Source organism: Mauremys reevesii, linkage group 19, assembly GCF_016161935.1.
Source record: "Mauremys reevesii isolate NIE-2019 linkage group 19, ASM1616193v1, whole genome shotgun sequence".
Classification (NCBI taxonomy): Eukaryota; Metazoa; Chordata; order Testudines; family Geoemydidae; genus Mauremys; species Mauremys reevesii.
Window position 1 is genome coordinate 21919992 of NC_052641.1, and position 16482 is coordinate 21936473.

The following is a 16482-nucleotide window of genomic DNA, read 5'->3' on the forward strand; positions in this document are numbered from 1 at the left end:
GAAGGGAATTTTTTAAAGCAGAGCAGGCATCCCAGGGTTTGCGAAGATAATGGTAGTACCAAGGGGCTTGCTGGGAAAGCAAGTTAGTCCTGGAAGCAGGGGATGACAGATCAAACATGCGCCCCCTAGCACCAGCCCCCTCCCCTGGAGGACCCCAGACACAGCGATACCCATCAGCTGCAGGGTGCACACAGTGGGACTAGAGCCCAGGAACACAGACACTACGTGGCTGAGATCCGGCGCTACGCCGGGCAAACCTGCCCGCCTGTAGGGGAGAAGTACAGCAACCACGGGCACCACACCAGGCCCAAGGCTGGCATTTGACAGCGGGGGGTGGGGAGACCCCAGCAGTGAGCCCCTGCACCCAGTGCACAGACCCAGCCTGGGTGCCAGTCCTGGCACAATGCCTGCGCTGGAGGCTCAGCCGTCTCCATCCCCCTCCAAGCGCTGACAGGCTCATTAATATATTGTCACAATTAAAGTGGGGAACGAGGGGCCACACCACACCTGGGCTGTGGGTTTTCCCAGCAGGGGCGGCAGTTAAAGAAATCACTTGCCTCAGATTTTCCAATTTGCAGCCCCATCAAAGGGAAGGCACGAGCAATCAAAGTGCCTTGCTGGCGCTGGCTGTTAGGGGGGCACGCCAATCAGTCAGCCCAGAGGGGAGCTGCCACACTGGGAATGAAGGGTTGGGAACAAATGCTTCCTGGGCAGAGCCCCCGCCACCCTGTACTCACAGCTAGGCCTCTGCTCCCATGGCCTCCATGCGGTGCCGGCCGAGCCCCACTAAACCAGTGTCCTCAGGCCGAGTAGCTCTTTCCTAATCGCTGACATTGCCTTAGTGTTTGGCATCCCCAAGGACCCCGCTTGCCGAGTGCATGTAAGCTGAAATGCAGCCACCTTTGGGGTGGGAAGCACAGCAACGTGACCATTCAGGCCAAGCAATGAAGCCTACTTTAGCCACTTGAAACACCAGGGTGAATTTAGGAAGCAGAATCCAGTTATCCAAACGAAGACACGCCAGGGCCTTCGCGATAGCGGTTATGGGGGGGGGCAGAGACTTGGGTATTGGCCGCAGCACAGCCCCCCTGAGCACGCCCCTGGGGCAGACAGTAATACTGGCCCAAGGGCAGCATGGCAGTTTGCTACCACCATGAGGCAGTTCCTTGAAGGGTGCTTGGAGATGCTTAATGAGCTGGCCCATGATTATACCCCCCAGGTGGCTGATGGCTGCAGCCAGCCTGGGCACATGGACACTGGGGGTAAAGCAAATCGTGCCCTGGCGCTGCCACACCAGAGCAACATCTGCAAGGGGCTGCAAGCCAGTGAGAGCACAGAGGAGAGGCCCCCCCCCTCCTGCACGACCTGTGTTGGAAGGGGGTTGCGCTGGAGGTGGGACGCACCTCTCCAGGCTTCTCCCCCTCCATGGCCCCATTGCCCAAAGGCCCAGGGCCAAGCTAACCCATTTTGTCATGCAAGCAAGCCTGGTGGGGGGGGGGGGTGCAATAGGCCCATCCCTTGCTTAGCCACCCACCTCCATGCACCCCCTGCCCCAAGGCTCCCCTCTGCTGCATCGGTTCATCTCCTTGTCGCTCACTTTGCCCCTTAACCGGCCAAGCCTACGCGAGCGGGCGGCACAGCAACGCCTCATCCAGCGTGCGGGGCACGGCCTCACGCCTGCGATACTGCGGTGCCTGTACAGTTATTTTTAAAAACAAGCGGCCTTGGCAACGATTAAAAAAATGCTGTGAAATGATTGTGCCAAATGCAGACGCGTCGCCATTTAACTCATGGATGAACACAAACCAATTTACACATAAAAGCGCAGCATGAATATTTCACACGCTAGCTCCAGGCAGAAGTGTTTTCTCAAGTGTGATTTCCTCCCCCAAGCCCGTCACTTTTTCAGCCAGTTTGTTTGCAGGCATCACTCTGGCCCCCCTGAACGGCAGCCAAGCAGCTCGCGAGGACGGGGGCCTTTGCTCATGTGCCAGGCTTGTCATTGGGAACATGCAGTCACATTCCCCCCCCACCCAACTGTTAGACAGCATCAGCCCCCTGCACACATACGTGGGTGCCTGTAGGCTGTGTCTAACTACACCCTGGGGGCAGCTCGTGTACACGTCTCACGCTCATTGAGGAGACCTGGTGAGAGTCCCTGGTAGCAGAGTCTGGCTGCACTTCAAGTGCATAGACCTGCCTGTGTACGGTGGGTACGAACACTGCCTGGCTCAGCCCTGCCTCCACTTCTGCGGCGGCCCGGCTCCTTAGCGCCACGCTCGTGCCATGTGAGCTGGCAGACGGACACGTGTAGCCCACACCACCTCGGGGGGTGGGGCCCAGTGAGTCGCACTGAGACCACTTAGAGAGAGAGAGAATGTGTCTGCTCTAACAGCTCATTAGCTTTCAGCTCATGCACTAAGCTCCAGCGGTCCCCGGTTTGATCCCGCCCGCAGAGAAGGGGGGGGGGGTGATGGCGGCGTTACCCATGCACACAAGCAGGAGCAGCCCACCTCTGACTAGTGGCCAGAGCCTCAGCTGTAGGGTGCGAGGCAAGGCCAAGGCTTGGCGCCGGGTGCGGCGATGCCCCATTGCTCTGTGCGGAGGGGTGGAGGGGGGGGCGGCTGTTAGCGAGACATCACCAGCAAGCAGCTGGGCCATGGTGCATTGCCCAGGTGTCGGAGCTACAAAGGGTTAATGGGGGGGGAGGGGGGCGGAAGAGGGGCAGGCTTCTTGTCAATAATCAGTCTTAGCATTGGAGGGTTGTGCTGCTACACTGGGGCAATCGATGTACAACTCTACGTTGCTATCAATGCCATCGTGTTATTCATAACGACGTGTATTACCATAGGGCCCAACAGCCCGAGTCATGTCCCAGGCCCCCATGGCGCCAGGCGCTGTACAGACACAACAAAAGGACGGGCCCTGCCCCACGGGCCGGCTGGGAGGGCGCAGGCAGGGCAGGCTGGCTGTGAAGGCAGGCGGAATGTCAGACCGTGGCGCGGGGGCACGACGCATGGTGCGCTGTGAAGGAGACACATGGAAGCACCATGCTGCCCAGACACACATGGGGGGTGGACTGATCCTGGGCGTATGGGGGACACACCCTCACGGGCTGGTAGCAGCTGGGGAGGGGGGACCATGGAAAGCACACTGCACCCACCCCAAGCTGCTCTGAACACTAACTACTCCGGGGGGGGGGGGGAAGCTGTGAGTTCCCCAGTGTTTGCCAAGCTGGGCAGAGCTCCGGCTGCGCCAGGCACGTGCAGGGACAGACCACAACCTCTTACTCCTGCAGCAAACCCTTTGCTCCCCCTGGGTTTATGTTTTGAAACCCAAGGGGCACCCGTAGGGCTTGTTTTATTATTGAGTGGGATGGGCCTTTCTCTCATGAGCCCAGTTGTCATGATTTAACAGTGGAGAGCTGGGCATGCTGGGGAGACGTTAGAGCTGCAGCGGAAGCCGCTCTGCCTGGAAACACAGGGCAGGCCTGGCCCAGAGCCCCGTAGTCCCACAAGGCCGATGGAAGCTAAAAGAGACGGCGCAGCTCTGCCTGCGCACAAAGCCGCATTCGCTGGCTGTGTTGTTCTGATGCTGCCCAGACACACAGCCAGCGAGCTGCTCCCAGGAAGGCAAGCAGATGAGTAGGGAAGAAAAACTCACACACACACGATTTTACCCAGCAGCTGGAATCATTAAAGCTGCAAGCAGCACTGAGCTAATGCTGGCCAAATCTCAGCGCATGACAGCTGATGAACTGGCTTCATTAAAGAACCCCCTGGCGTCCTTGCAATCGCATTTCAAACCTCACCATTATAACCAGAGGCCTAATTGGCTTCTTGCACCTCCCATCCCTTGCCCCCTTGCTCTTGGGGAGACCTGCGCTAGAGGAAACGGGCCAGATTCTGGGGGGGCTGGCCCGCCCCAAAGCTTGGTCACAGCCGTGACAAGGCACAGATCCCTACAGGGTCAGCCACAGCAGATGCTACTGCTCACGAGGCATTACAGGGGGGCAGGGTGGAGCATGCTGGAGGGGTGTGCTCTGGCCTGGGTGGCAGAGAACACCCTCAGCAGGGTTTTGCAGGCTGTCACCTGCTGTCTGCCCCCTAGCACAAGCCTCAGGTTTGCCAGCTCTGGCATTGGAGGCATTAGTTCATGGTGGTTAAGTGGTGCACTACAAAGGCAGGTCACCCAACCCCCCCCAACTCCAGGCAACACCACCGCCCCCCCCACCAGCGACTTCTTTCCTCCCTAAAAGGTTTTTGCCAACGCTAGAGAGCGGCTGCGCTCCAGCACCAGAGCAGGGACTTGCCATCTCAATCCCACGTTCATGCTAAGGTCTGGTCACATCAGGCCCCGACACGACAGGAAAGGCCCAGCGCAGGCCACACGCTGACCCTTGGCTCCAAAACCCAGGCCTTTTCCTTGGATTTCTATCCCCACAACCAGTCCAGTCCTCACCCAGTGTTTGTACTAGTTTACTTGGGGATGCAAGCTCGATGTTGAGAGAGAGAGACACGATGGGCCACTGGTCAGGGCACTAACTGGGGACTCAAGAGACACAGGGTCAATTCCCTGCTCTGCCACAGACTTCCCCTGTGACTCTGGACAAGACAATTCATTCCTTGTGCCTCAGTTTCCCCATGTGTACACTGAGGAGAATAGCCTTGCCCTACTCCCCAGGATACACACACTACAGATTGTGAGGTGCTCAGCTACTATGGTAACTGTGGGCATACAAGCACCACAGCTGGGTATCGCTACACCCCCCCTACAGTGGGCACAGCTCTATGCACTGTGGCCAACTCCAGCTAGACGTACCCTAGGAGGCTGCACTGATTGGATTCCATTTCCAACCTGTGGCAGGGGGGCTGGTGCAAAAGCACCTAATTAGCCCCTGCCCGGTCAGCTCCAATCAGGGGAAGCAGATTGGGGCTGATGGAGAAGCCCTGATCCAGCGTGAGGATTGGCAACACCCACTGGCCTGACAAGCCAAGGGCTATAAAGGCTGGGTGGGGGCCAGAGAGAAGTCAGTCAGGGAGGGTACTGGAGGCCTCCTAGCTGAAGGCTGCCTCTGCCTGTAAAGGAGGTGACTAATCCTGCAAGGCTTGTCTATAGCCAGACACTGTAAATAAAGACACGGGTGTTGCACGATGCTGAAACGGCTCTCAGCCTTGTTGGGGGCAGCAAGTGGGCCCCCCCCCAGAAGAGGGGTGTGGCGTGGAGCCCTGTTACACAACCCCTGGACCGTTACAGCTGCAGGCCAGCTGTCAGGCAGCCCCCGGGCCCTGTTTCCTGTCACCCTCTGGCTGAGACACAATCTTAGCCTTAGTCCAACTGCAGCTCCTGCTTCACCCCACCCCTTCCCACTAATTCCCTTGTTTTGGCCTTTCAAAAAGTAGACTGAAAATGTGGAGGCGATTCATTAAAGCACTGGGAAGAATTAGCACCTGTGCCTCATTAACATCAGCATAATTAGCTCCTCAGAGAACTGAGGGAGACAGCTTGGCTGGATCAAAATGACTAAAGACGTGGCGAGTGCCTGTGGCAAAGCCGAGCAGAGAGCCACTGGCTCCAAAGCAAATGGGGCTCAGCGTTTTTCTAGCACTTTCACCCCCCCCCTTCTGGGTTTGCCATGGGCCAGCAGCAGGAGGGCTAACACCCCGCCCTGCGGTACTACTGCTCCCCTCCCTACGTCGGTGTGTCGGGGACGGCACAAAACCCAACCCGCCAAAAACGCTCAAGTGGATCTGGCTTCCAAGCCTTCCCCCCACCACAGCTTGGAGTGCCTGGAGCCAGGGCTTCTGCCTGGACCCTGCTCCTGGTTTTTTGGCATTTCACGCTGCTTGGGTGAGGACGAGGGGGAGGTGTAGCTCGGTGGTTTGAGCATTGGCCTGCTAAACCCAGGGCTATGAATTCCCTCCTTGAAGGGGCCACTTTGGGATCTGGGGCAAAAATCAGTACTTGGTCCTGCTAGCGAAAGCGGGGGCTGGACTCCATAACCTTTTAGGGTCCTTTCCAATTCTAGGATAAAATACATCTCCATCTATTATTATTAGAGCAGCCACTCAGTTCCACTGCCAGGTACCCCTGCCCTAGCACAGCCGTTGCAATGTCTGCCTTGCAAGACACTGCGGGGAGGTGGATTTGGTCACCAGGATCCATTTTAATTCATGGGACACAGCTATTGGAACAGGGGCATCTTGAATTTTGGCCCAAACATGCCCTGCCTCCAAGGAAGGTGGTTCAGTCTCCGTGGAAGCCCTGGATTTCCAGTGACTCTCAGATCTCCATCGCCCCGTGTGACTCACTAGCTGAAGCGTGTGACATCTAGCTGTGACCCAGCCCGAGAGTTCATCGATCTGCTACATTCTCCCCCCCCCGCCCTGCCATCCTAGCCAGGGAACAGGCAGGACAGTGACTCAGAGAGTGCTTTAATCAGGGGGGTGGGGGAGCTCCCACGTCAAATGGAGCCAGTGCAGCGACCCAGGCAGAGCTGACCTGGCACTGGGGGACCCAGCTGTAATTCTGTTAGGGCTGCCTGAAGGAAGTGTCTTCAAGCACAACAGCCTCAACTGCGTAAAGTGACACCTGGCCCTGTGCTGACTAGCAATGCTAGATAGTTCCTTCCCCCCTCATAATCTCAAGCCTGGTGCCCTGGAGCGCTGCAAGGAACTAACTTCACTCCCACCTTCCCTGCAGCCCCTGCATTTACAGCCCCCCCACCCCCCCGCAGACAAGGTTTTCTCCCCAACTAGCTCTCTAGTTAGGATTTAATTTATGTAAGAGAAAATGCTCCTTCCCCTCCATCCACACCCAGTAAAACACCATTCACTGACGGCAATAGTAGACTGTTATCCTCATCTACATACCAACCACTCGAGGGAACACACCACCCGCTTTCCAAGCCCATTGTGCTGCAGTTAAAGACGAGAGCCCAGGGCTCCTCCTGGAAGGACGTGTGGGTGAAGCTGCCTGGGGGAGGGTTTCCCCTTGGAGTGCTTTGGACACGGCCTGTAACCCAGGGCGGGCCGCTCCAGGCGCAGGCCTGCCACAGGCCGTAGGCTGGAGCGAGGTGCTCTGACCCCACTGCACTTCAGTACCAAGCAGCCCCACTTCCAACAGGCTGTAAGCTTGAGCAGGGGCAGCTCCCACCTGTCTCAGTTGCTCCCCCAAACAGCTCCGGAGCCCAACTCTCAAGGCCCCAGCGGGCGTTAAAGAGCCGGGCCCAGGAGCGGCCTTGTCTTTGCTTTTACCTTCCTTGTTTTTGAAGGTTGTGAGAAACTCGAGCTGGGCAAAGCAAAAGCAAGCCAGGAAACAAGGCATCTTAGTGACGGCAGCAAGCAGGGATTAGTCACTAATACCTGGATTGGAATAAAACCCTCTCCAGAGGTCTCCCTTATCGCTTCATTAGAGCCGCGCTGAAAAGACCCAGAACATCTCTGTGCACTTGACGGCTTTCAGCATCTGAGGCTACTGGAGCCTCGCGGCGGCATTTCCCAGACGCAAGGCTGGGAGGAATGAGATCCTGAATTGCAAAGCAGCAGGACAGAACAACATGGGGAGCGTGGGGCTGGTTTGTGTTTTATCTGGAGAGTGGTTCTAGTCCAAACCTCATCAGAGTTAATAACGGTTTAGTAATTATACCCAGAAAGGATTTGAATCCAATTTCGTATGCGAGACAGAGTGCGATTAAAGTCTGGGGTATTAGAAAGGCAGTTCACCCCCCCTCCCTCTCCCCACCAAGTCCTTACAAGGAGGGGCATGTTCTGTGGGGAACGGAAGCGCGGACGAAGCCAAGGCCGGGCTCCAACCACTCCCCACAAAGCTGGGGGCTGACGGCAGCTGGTATGGCTGATGCAACAGACGATGTGGGACCGAGCCAGTCTTCCCAGGCCACTTAGTGGCTTTTCCTGGTGTATCAGAGCAGTGCCCTCATGGGGAGAACTCACACAGCTGGCAAACAAACCAGATGGGGCCCATTTATGTGAGTGAGTGAGGCAGAGGGTGGAATACAGCAGACGAACAGCGTTACCAATTCTTCAGATTTTTATGGCAAGCAACTCCACATTGGGAGTTTTTCTGAAATCCCCAACTCCCGGAGTCATGTGCTGAGGAGAGAATCTCAGCTTTCATGGAGCAAAGGGTCTATTTCCAGGGTAGAGAAAAAGCTGGAGATGAGGGCTCCTTAAGGTTCAAAATCCAGAAGGCAAATGTACGGAGAACCCAACTTTGGTTATTTTTAAGTCTCAAGCTTTTGGAGCCTGCCTCCTGGTTTTTGAACACTTGGGGCTGGAAATTCTAGCACTAGGGGCTGGACTGGAAAACAGAGCTCTGTCCGTGGGAAAATCAGGACAGACACAGGTATGGGGCTTGGAAGGGCTCTGTGAGCAGCTCGGGGCGGAGGTTGAGGCCATTATTTTAAAAGGCTTTAGCCAGAGAGATAGAAATCACCACAGGATGGCTCCTAAAAACCAACCCCTTTTTGTGCTGGGAACAGCAAACCCCACAGCAGCGAGTTAGTGCACAAGAGCCAGGAAGCCGCACAGGCCAGTGCGCAAAGGCCCCTCCCTTATTAATTAGCACCAGGCATCTCGCTATTTTGACTGCGCTTGTTGGAAATGCAAATGTGAGCAGAGAAGAGGGGCCTCGTTCCACCCCCACCAGAGCACGTGCTGCTGTGTCTCCCGGAAGGGGATGCTTCCGCTGGCATTTAGATGTGTACTGCCCGTGCGTGTGTCATGGGGCCTGCCTGGTCCATGGACAAAGTCACACATCCTTCCTCAAACACCCTGTGGAGGTTCAGAGCCGCTGTGAAGCCATTTCCACAGATGTCAAGATTTCAATAACTTCTCATTTTATTTTTTATTTCAGCCGTTTAGGCTAGAATTCAAACACCGGGCTGCAGCCAGCCGCGGGTGAGAGCGAGCATCACCTGAGAACCCTATCGCTCTGTGTAGCGCCATCAGGGCTGGCTTCCTCCACAGCCGACGGCCTGGAACAAGCCTCTACACCACCTCAAACACAGCACATTTCCCCTCCAGGTTAGAGTAGATCTCGTCACTACAGACCTCCTCGGTTAGGCTCCTCGTCACTGCTGAAGGAGAGGAGCGCTCTTCCCAGCAAGGAGCCATCAGGACTCCATCGCGTCCCTCTGCTGCTATCTCCGGTGCCTGTCCTGTTGGAGAGCTCAGTGATCTTACCAACAAGCAGCAGCAGCCAATGCAAAGGGAGTCCTGTCCACACACCATGGCCCTGTGACTCGTGCAGTGGGTGCATGCGCCCGGCTTGTTTTCAGAGCCAGAAGGCTTTGCTCTCTGGGCCTGTGTTTTCAGTTGTGGGCTGATCTTCTCCCATCTTGACATGGCTCTGTCACATTCCCAGTCTCAGTTCGAGAGGCACAAACCAACGTCGGTTAGGCCTGTAAGGGATTTCCTGAGCCTCGGCGGCCAGTGGCTCTCCAAAGGCACTAGAGAGCATCTAATCCCCTTTGTCACGTGAAGGCCTGATCTGCAGCACCCACCAATCCCGCTGGAATCAGCAAGAGCCACAGGCCCTCAGCACCTTTGAAAGCCAGACGAACAGCAGGTAGCTGGCGCGTTTTCTAACCCTACCCTGGGGTCCTGCTGGTGCAGCAGAAGGAGAATGCAGTCACCAATAGGAAGGCACCACCCACCACAGACAAAATCTTGCTGGAGGCCCAGTGCAGCTGAGCGCAGGCGGAGAGTTGCCTTCCTTTAACGGTCCGTTTGAAATGGCAGGGGCCAGGGGAGACAGTGCTGTTTGGTCTGGTTTATGGCCAGAACGGGTAATGCCTGGGAATGGCTCAGTCTCTCCTTCCCACACTGGCCCATCTGTTACCGACAGCCCTTTGCCCCTCTCTAGCACCATCGCGAGGCTCCCAAAGCCCCAGCTGATGCAGGCAGGTACCACTGGCCCCATTTCACAGACAGGAAAATGCTGCCCCTGGTCGCAGTCAGTCAGCAGCAGAGTGGGGAACAGAACCCGAGGCCTCACTGCATTGCCCTGCACAGCCAGGAGCAAACACTCCTCTGCTCCAGACCTGAGCTGGGAGAGGTGGTGAAATTCACTGGCTCGTGGCCAGCCAGGTGCACTGCGAGTGGGGGTGGGGGTAGGGGTGGGGGTTCGGTTTTGTCCGAAACAGCCGGTAGTTGCTGCCGTTGGAGACCAAGGCCAGTCTGGATGGGTGAATGCCTGCATCTGGAACGGCACCGGCTGTGCTAATAGAGCAGAGGATGTTTCTGCAGCACCCTGGGATGTGGTATTAATGGCAGGTAGACAAGTCGCTCATCCCAGAGACCTGTTTATTATTAGCCGCTTGGTTGCCTTAGCTCGACCTCTCCCTTCCTCCTCTGAATGCAGCTTGCATCCCACGCATGCATCAGCCCCAAAGACTGGGCTAAATCCCAGAGCAAACATCCTTGTGGAGAAGCAGTTCTGAAGCCAGGCGGCAAACAAACATCCAAAGCCCTGGTGACGAGGGAGATACGCCTGCACCACTGACAGGCGGCTGGGAAGGAAGGGGACTGGAAGAGCAAGAGGCTGTCATTAGTGGAAACTCATTGTTTGCTCTAATTAGATGATTATCTGGGAACTGCTATTGATGTTCCAAGCTTCAGCTCCTCTAGATCTGCAGTACTGAAATTTCTCTTCTCTGTGGTCTCTCTGCTCCTTCTCTCTTCATGGCTAATGCACAGGAGTGGGTCACACATCTCCTGCGGGCCCCAACACGGGATTGCATTACCTGTTCCGGTTCTTCCGACACTTCCGCCAGGCGCTCTGCCGTATTCAGACTCTTCAAGTCATGTTTTAGTGTCTCCTAGCTCAGGGCGAGCGTGCGGGAAGAAAGCACTCACCGTCCCAGAATGGAGACTGGAGCTCTCTCACCGTTTAATCCTGGAGGGGCTGACCACTGGCCCCTTCAATGAGAGTTACTCGTTGATAGAGCCCCAGTGCAGTTGCCTGGAGGAGGCGGTGGCTGCAGCCTGTGTTAGCAAAGATGAGTATCACACAGGTGGACAGGTTGCCCTGGACTAGGACACATTCAGAAACGTCCAGGAGATGCCAGGCTGTAATGCCCCTCCAGCAACAAGCTCTGCTTTGCTTCCACAATTCCTGGCGCTGCCCTTGCCACCCGAGGGCACTCATGAGGTTTCCAGGATGTAGCTTTGTCTGTCTTTAAGCAATGACCTTTTCGGAGGGCGATTTGGCTCGCTGTCCATTGCCAGCTCCAAGCCAGCATGCCAGCTAATGAACTGTGCACTTGAAGCGGATGCTGCCTTTCCCAACAGAGGCGGCTGCGTTTCTCTGTGCAGTGACGCTTGAGTCGATTTGCGTAGTACGTTGGGGGGAGGAAGGCCAGAGAGAAATGGGAAAGGAGACGTTTGTAACACAGGGAATGAACACTGCTCGATACAGAAGTGTGACATGCACATGGCTCCGTCAACCTGCCCCCGTTCCCACACAGGGGCACTGCAGCCTGGCACGGGACGGTAACCCTTTCACACTCTGTGGTGGGTGCTGTTGGAGATCCGCTGCTGATTCCAAGTTAGTCTTTGCACCAGGCCATGTGCTGCTTTCAAAGCCTCCCCTGCTGTAATCATCGTATTAGGGGCCTGATTTGCCAACAGGAGGTGAGCAGCTGCATGCGCCCAATGCACACAATATTCAGCACCTGGCAGACAAGCACGACCACCCAATAGCACGCAAACATCGCTGAATAAAGCTATTTGCATGCAGAATAACCCACCCTGCATGCGCAGCTGCACTAATGGCACAGATCTGACATGCAATGGGGAAACCTGGCCCTGATACTGTTCCTGTGGATGCACATTACCATGCATGTATGTCTACTGCTGCTGACGTTCTTAAAGGCCCCATGTCAGCACCATATGGATGCATCCAACTCACAGTACGCACTGGTGCTGTCCCATTGGCTTCATTAGACAACTCAGGTGCTTAACATTAGACATGCGCTCAAGCACATCACAGGCCATGCTCACCACAAACCTTGGCCATATGCTCCTGCTAAGTTTGGTAAGGGACCACTCAGTGCAACACAAATAACTCTCCTCACAGGCCTGCAGGCTGGGAACTTGCTGCTTTATTTAACTGCATGCATCAGGACAGGGGGTCGAGGGGGCTCCAACCCATAATACTCTAAGTAACCCAGTTCACTCCTTGATGGCCATTTTACCTCAGCCAGCAACACATCAGCATGCCAGTTAGTAAATCCGCTTCCATACGCTTATTTCACCAGCTCATAAAAACCCAAGTACAGACCAGTTCATCCTGTTCCATCCATTAGAGTGAAAATGCCCAGAAAAGACAATGGAGACAGGCCTGTCTGTCACACAAAGGGAGTCGGATCAGCACCCCAAGGCTCAGGGGGCTGAGAAAGGGACTCGCTCCACCAGCGAAGGCTGCACCAGCCCTTGGGATTAGAAGCACGTCCTCCCGCACGCCAACGGCAGATGCCTTCAGCTAACACAGGAGGCGGCTTCCCAGGGAGAAGGACGTCATCAGCTTTCCGAGCCTGCCAAACGCAGAGGAGACTGATGAGGCAATAAGGGCTTGCAATGCTCCCGTGCCACATTGAGGCACCAGGACCCAGTTTCTCTTCACTAGCATCCCCGTTCTAATTAACCAATATTTTACACTGAAGGAAGTGGGGCTGGCACCTAAGATACTGAATATTCATCTTCGTTAGCTGAATGTAACACGTATTGCTGCTTCCCACGTGCTGTTTTGGGAGACAAAAACCATCAGCCTCTCTATGGTCTCGCTGTACAGCCGATGTGCTTCGATAGCCAAAGCACCTCACGCTGTGCCTGTGCCCCCACTGCTTTCTGTGCTGTCCAACCCTCCTATCCTCTTTCCCCATCCCAGATCTTGCGTCTTCTTTCACACAGCTCTGTATACCCAGAGCCCCGCCCAAGGTGTGTCAGCTATGCACTTCCTTTCCCTCTTTCAAAGAGCACTCCAGCCCCCGCCACCGCCAGGCACAGCCGCACTCCAGCTTAGATGGGGTCAGGTTTAGCTGTGGTCAAGGACAGACCGGTGAGCACCTGATTTTCAGCAATGAAATCGTGCACGTGCACGACCTGCCGAGTGCACGGAAACGGTCATGTGCTCTATCACACTGTGCTGGATCTGCTCAGCTCTTCAGACATATTCCCCTCTCCTGGGCACAGCCACCTAGAGCACAGCGCTGGGTCCTCTTTTGGTGCAATCTTGATATGCACACACATATATTGTCAGCACGTAGCCTCTATAACAGATGCACACGCTGCTCCGGATTTTGTGCATAGAAATTGGGAAGCCAGGGAGTGAAGTCACTGCGTGCATCGTATGGCTTTGCAGTTTCAGATTATTTTGAAATACGGCCCAGTATGTATGTGTGTCTATCTGGGAGCAGAGCAGGTGGTCGCAGCTTGGGAGAGGGGGGGTGTGGAGGTGCACAGGAGCAGCACTGATGCAGAACGAAGCTCCCTGGCACCAGCCCTCTCAGAACATGCTGGCTTCCAGTGCGCATATGCACTGCTCCCCCAAATACCAGACTAGGTCACCTGGAGCAGCTGACAGGCCACGTGGCATAAGCCCCAATGCCACTCCCATATGTTTTTGGTCATGAGTGCAGTTAGCTGGGGATGGCAGCACCCGTTTTATTATTGCACATGGAAGTACACTCAGCCACCACCAGGGAAACCAACCCCAGGTCCAAACACATCTGCCAGATGCTAATTAGAAAGAACAATGTTAACGGAGAAAGAGAAGATTGCAATTACCGAGTGAGCGGCATGGTGGGGAGGGGAGCAGGCGCCACGCTGCTTTCATTTAACGTGCCAGGCCACTGGTGTCCAACTCAATTAAGATCAAAACCTCTCTCAGGTTGGGTTTTAAGACACGTTCCCTTCACTTGGGGGAAAAGCGTTTCGCAGTTTGTCACTACACACCCGCGCTGTCATCGATCCGAGAGACGCTCCAGATCGGGTTAGTTGGCTATTTAAACAAAACAAAAAATCCAAAAGCCACAGCCAGAAGGATGTGGACCCCTTTAGCAATTTCTGTGTTCTTCTCTCATCTGCTGCTGGGCGACTCAGCCTCACATAGCGGATACTGATGCTGGCCCTTTCCATTAGGATTTTCCCATTGCTGGGATGAGCTATAACAGAATATCTCAGCCATTTGATTTTTGTGCCATAACTTGAAGGAATGAAGCCTGAATAACTGAGGTCCCATGTTGTTGACTTGGATTTAGGACAGTGACATATTTTTCAGCCCGGAATCCATATTTCCCCCTCATCATTAGGAGCTAGAATCATTCAGTGAGACCAACCTGCCTAGGAGACCTGGGCTGAAAAGAAGGAAAACCCAGTACTAGTGACCAGAGCTAGGGACAGCTGGGGTTTGTGTGTCATGAGCATCCCCACTTCCCCTGTACATTACTGCAGCGAAGCAGGATTATTACACATTCTGACCCACTTCACACTGGCTTTGGAGCTCTGTTAGCTGCAGCCATTCTCTTGGTTCTAAAGCCATGCGACGGCCAGTAACTGCAAGGTACACACTGCCACATGACTTGGCTAGTGAGAGCCTAAGAAAAAAACATATCCCTGGGTACGATGATCAAGGAAACTCTACTTACCTCCTGCTAGTCCCATAGCCAAGATCATATGTAACCACCACTGACAGCATGGGCTTTGTTTGTAAAAAAAAAAAAAAAAAAAAAAAAGGGAAAGTTAAGGCCAATTTTATCCCCCTGGTAATTCCATTGGCTTCAGTGGAGCTGCAGAAGCGAGTTCGGCCCCATCATTCTGCACCGTGCCATGAAAACCACCAGGCAAAGGGGTGGTAGGTTGGTGATGAGGACTGGAAGCTATCGCCATGTGACCACAGCCCAGTGACACGGGTGATCCGCGGTGCCTGCTAGCAGCCAGGGACCACAAGCCAGATTAAGACTGGCTGCTTTGCTGGAGGAGGAAGCTAAGCCATGGAGCCAGCAGCATTTCCCCAGAGCGGATCATCAGAATTCCTGTGTATTATTACGCTCCCCAGACACGTGTCCTGCACAGAAAAGAGCTCACCACTTACAACCGAAAGCCCTGATCCTGCTTCCACTGGAGTCAGTAGAAGCTTTCCCTGAATAAAGGCAAGCTTTGGCCTCCAGCCCCTTAGATCCAATCGGTCGAGAAGCCGAGCAGGCCTGCAGACGCTGAATTTCTTCAGGATCCGCGTCGCACAGTACGGTCCTGCCCTGAGCCAGGAAGATGACCGGTAACTATTTGTGTGTCTCCCACTTTCCAGGGCAAGCATCAGAGCTGGCAGCCTCCATGCAGCAGAAGATACAGGAATGCTGTGCCTGGTGCAGGCCTGCATGCTGCATTCCCACAGCACCGCTGCTAGCAGGTGCCTACCTCCGTTCACCAGGACCATCGTGTTCACACAGCTCTTTCCTACCTTTCTCCACATTTCCCGGCTCTAGCTAAAACCGGCCCCTTTCCATTACAACAACGCCGCTGACAACTGTAAACATCCCTTGTGCTCTCGCTCCTGGCCAGCCTCCCGCCTCGCTCAGCTCAGTCGCAGCTGAAGACATGTTACTGGGCTGCAGGCATCGCTGATGAAGTCTCAAGAGACAGCCTAGCTTTGTCGTCAGTCTGAACTGCACAGCCAACTCTGCGCCCGAGCCTCATGCTTCCATGGCGTCCCCACCAGATGGCTGGCTCTTCGCATGCCAGGAGAGGCAGCGGGTACAAGGAATCAGCCCTTGGGGTGGTTGATAACAAGAATCCCTTACACAACTGAATGGCCCAATGTCCAACCAGCCTCCAAGTTTGCTGGCTCAAAGCCCCATGCAGTTCTTTGCACTGTCAAAATTGTACCTGACCCTGCATCCTAGCTAGTCATCCTCCTAGAGTGCCTCACACACACACACACACACACACACACACACTGCATTTTCGTGTGCAAAACCTAGGCCCGGGGCATTCTCCAGATGCATTTGTGCCCCTGCAGAGTCCTAGGCCATGGCTGGCAATTTCGCTCAGAGTTTGGCCTTAGCCAAGAAGCGACTGCCACGTACCAACCAGAGACAATGCGACTCCCAGCTTATACGGGGGGTGGGAGAATTTATTTCTGAGATAAAGTTTTCGGTAAACATATGCAAATTCGGTGCTGCTTTCCCATTGCTGGCAGGAGCAAAAGAGGTGCTGGGCACTGCAAAGCCTGGAGGCCAGCGATTCGGAAAATGCTGGGTCTGGACAAAGCATTGGGGGGGATCCCTGCTGCAGAGGAAGGACAGGTTGGAACCCAGCAGCTCTCCAATTCCATTGCCTCCACTCGCAGTGGATTTTCAATGCCTATCAGCCACCGCGTGGGCTGGGTCAATGTCTCCCGAGTTGCACGCACAAGTTCCTGACAAGGAGCTCTGCCTAATGGTCCAGAAGTGGGACTCAGATT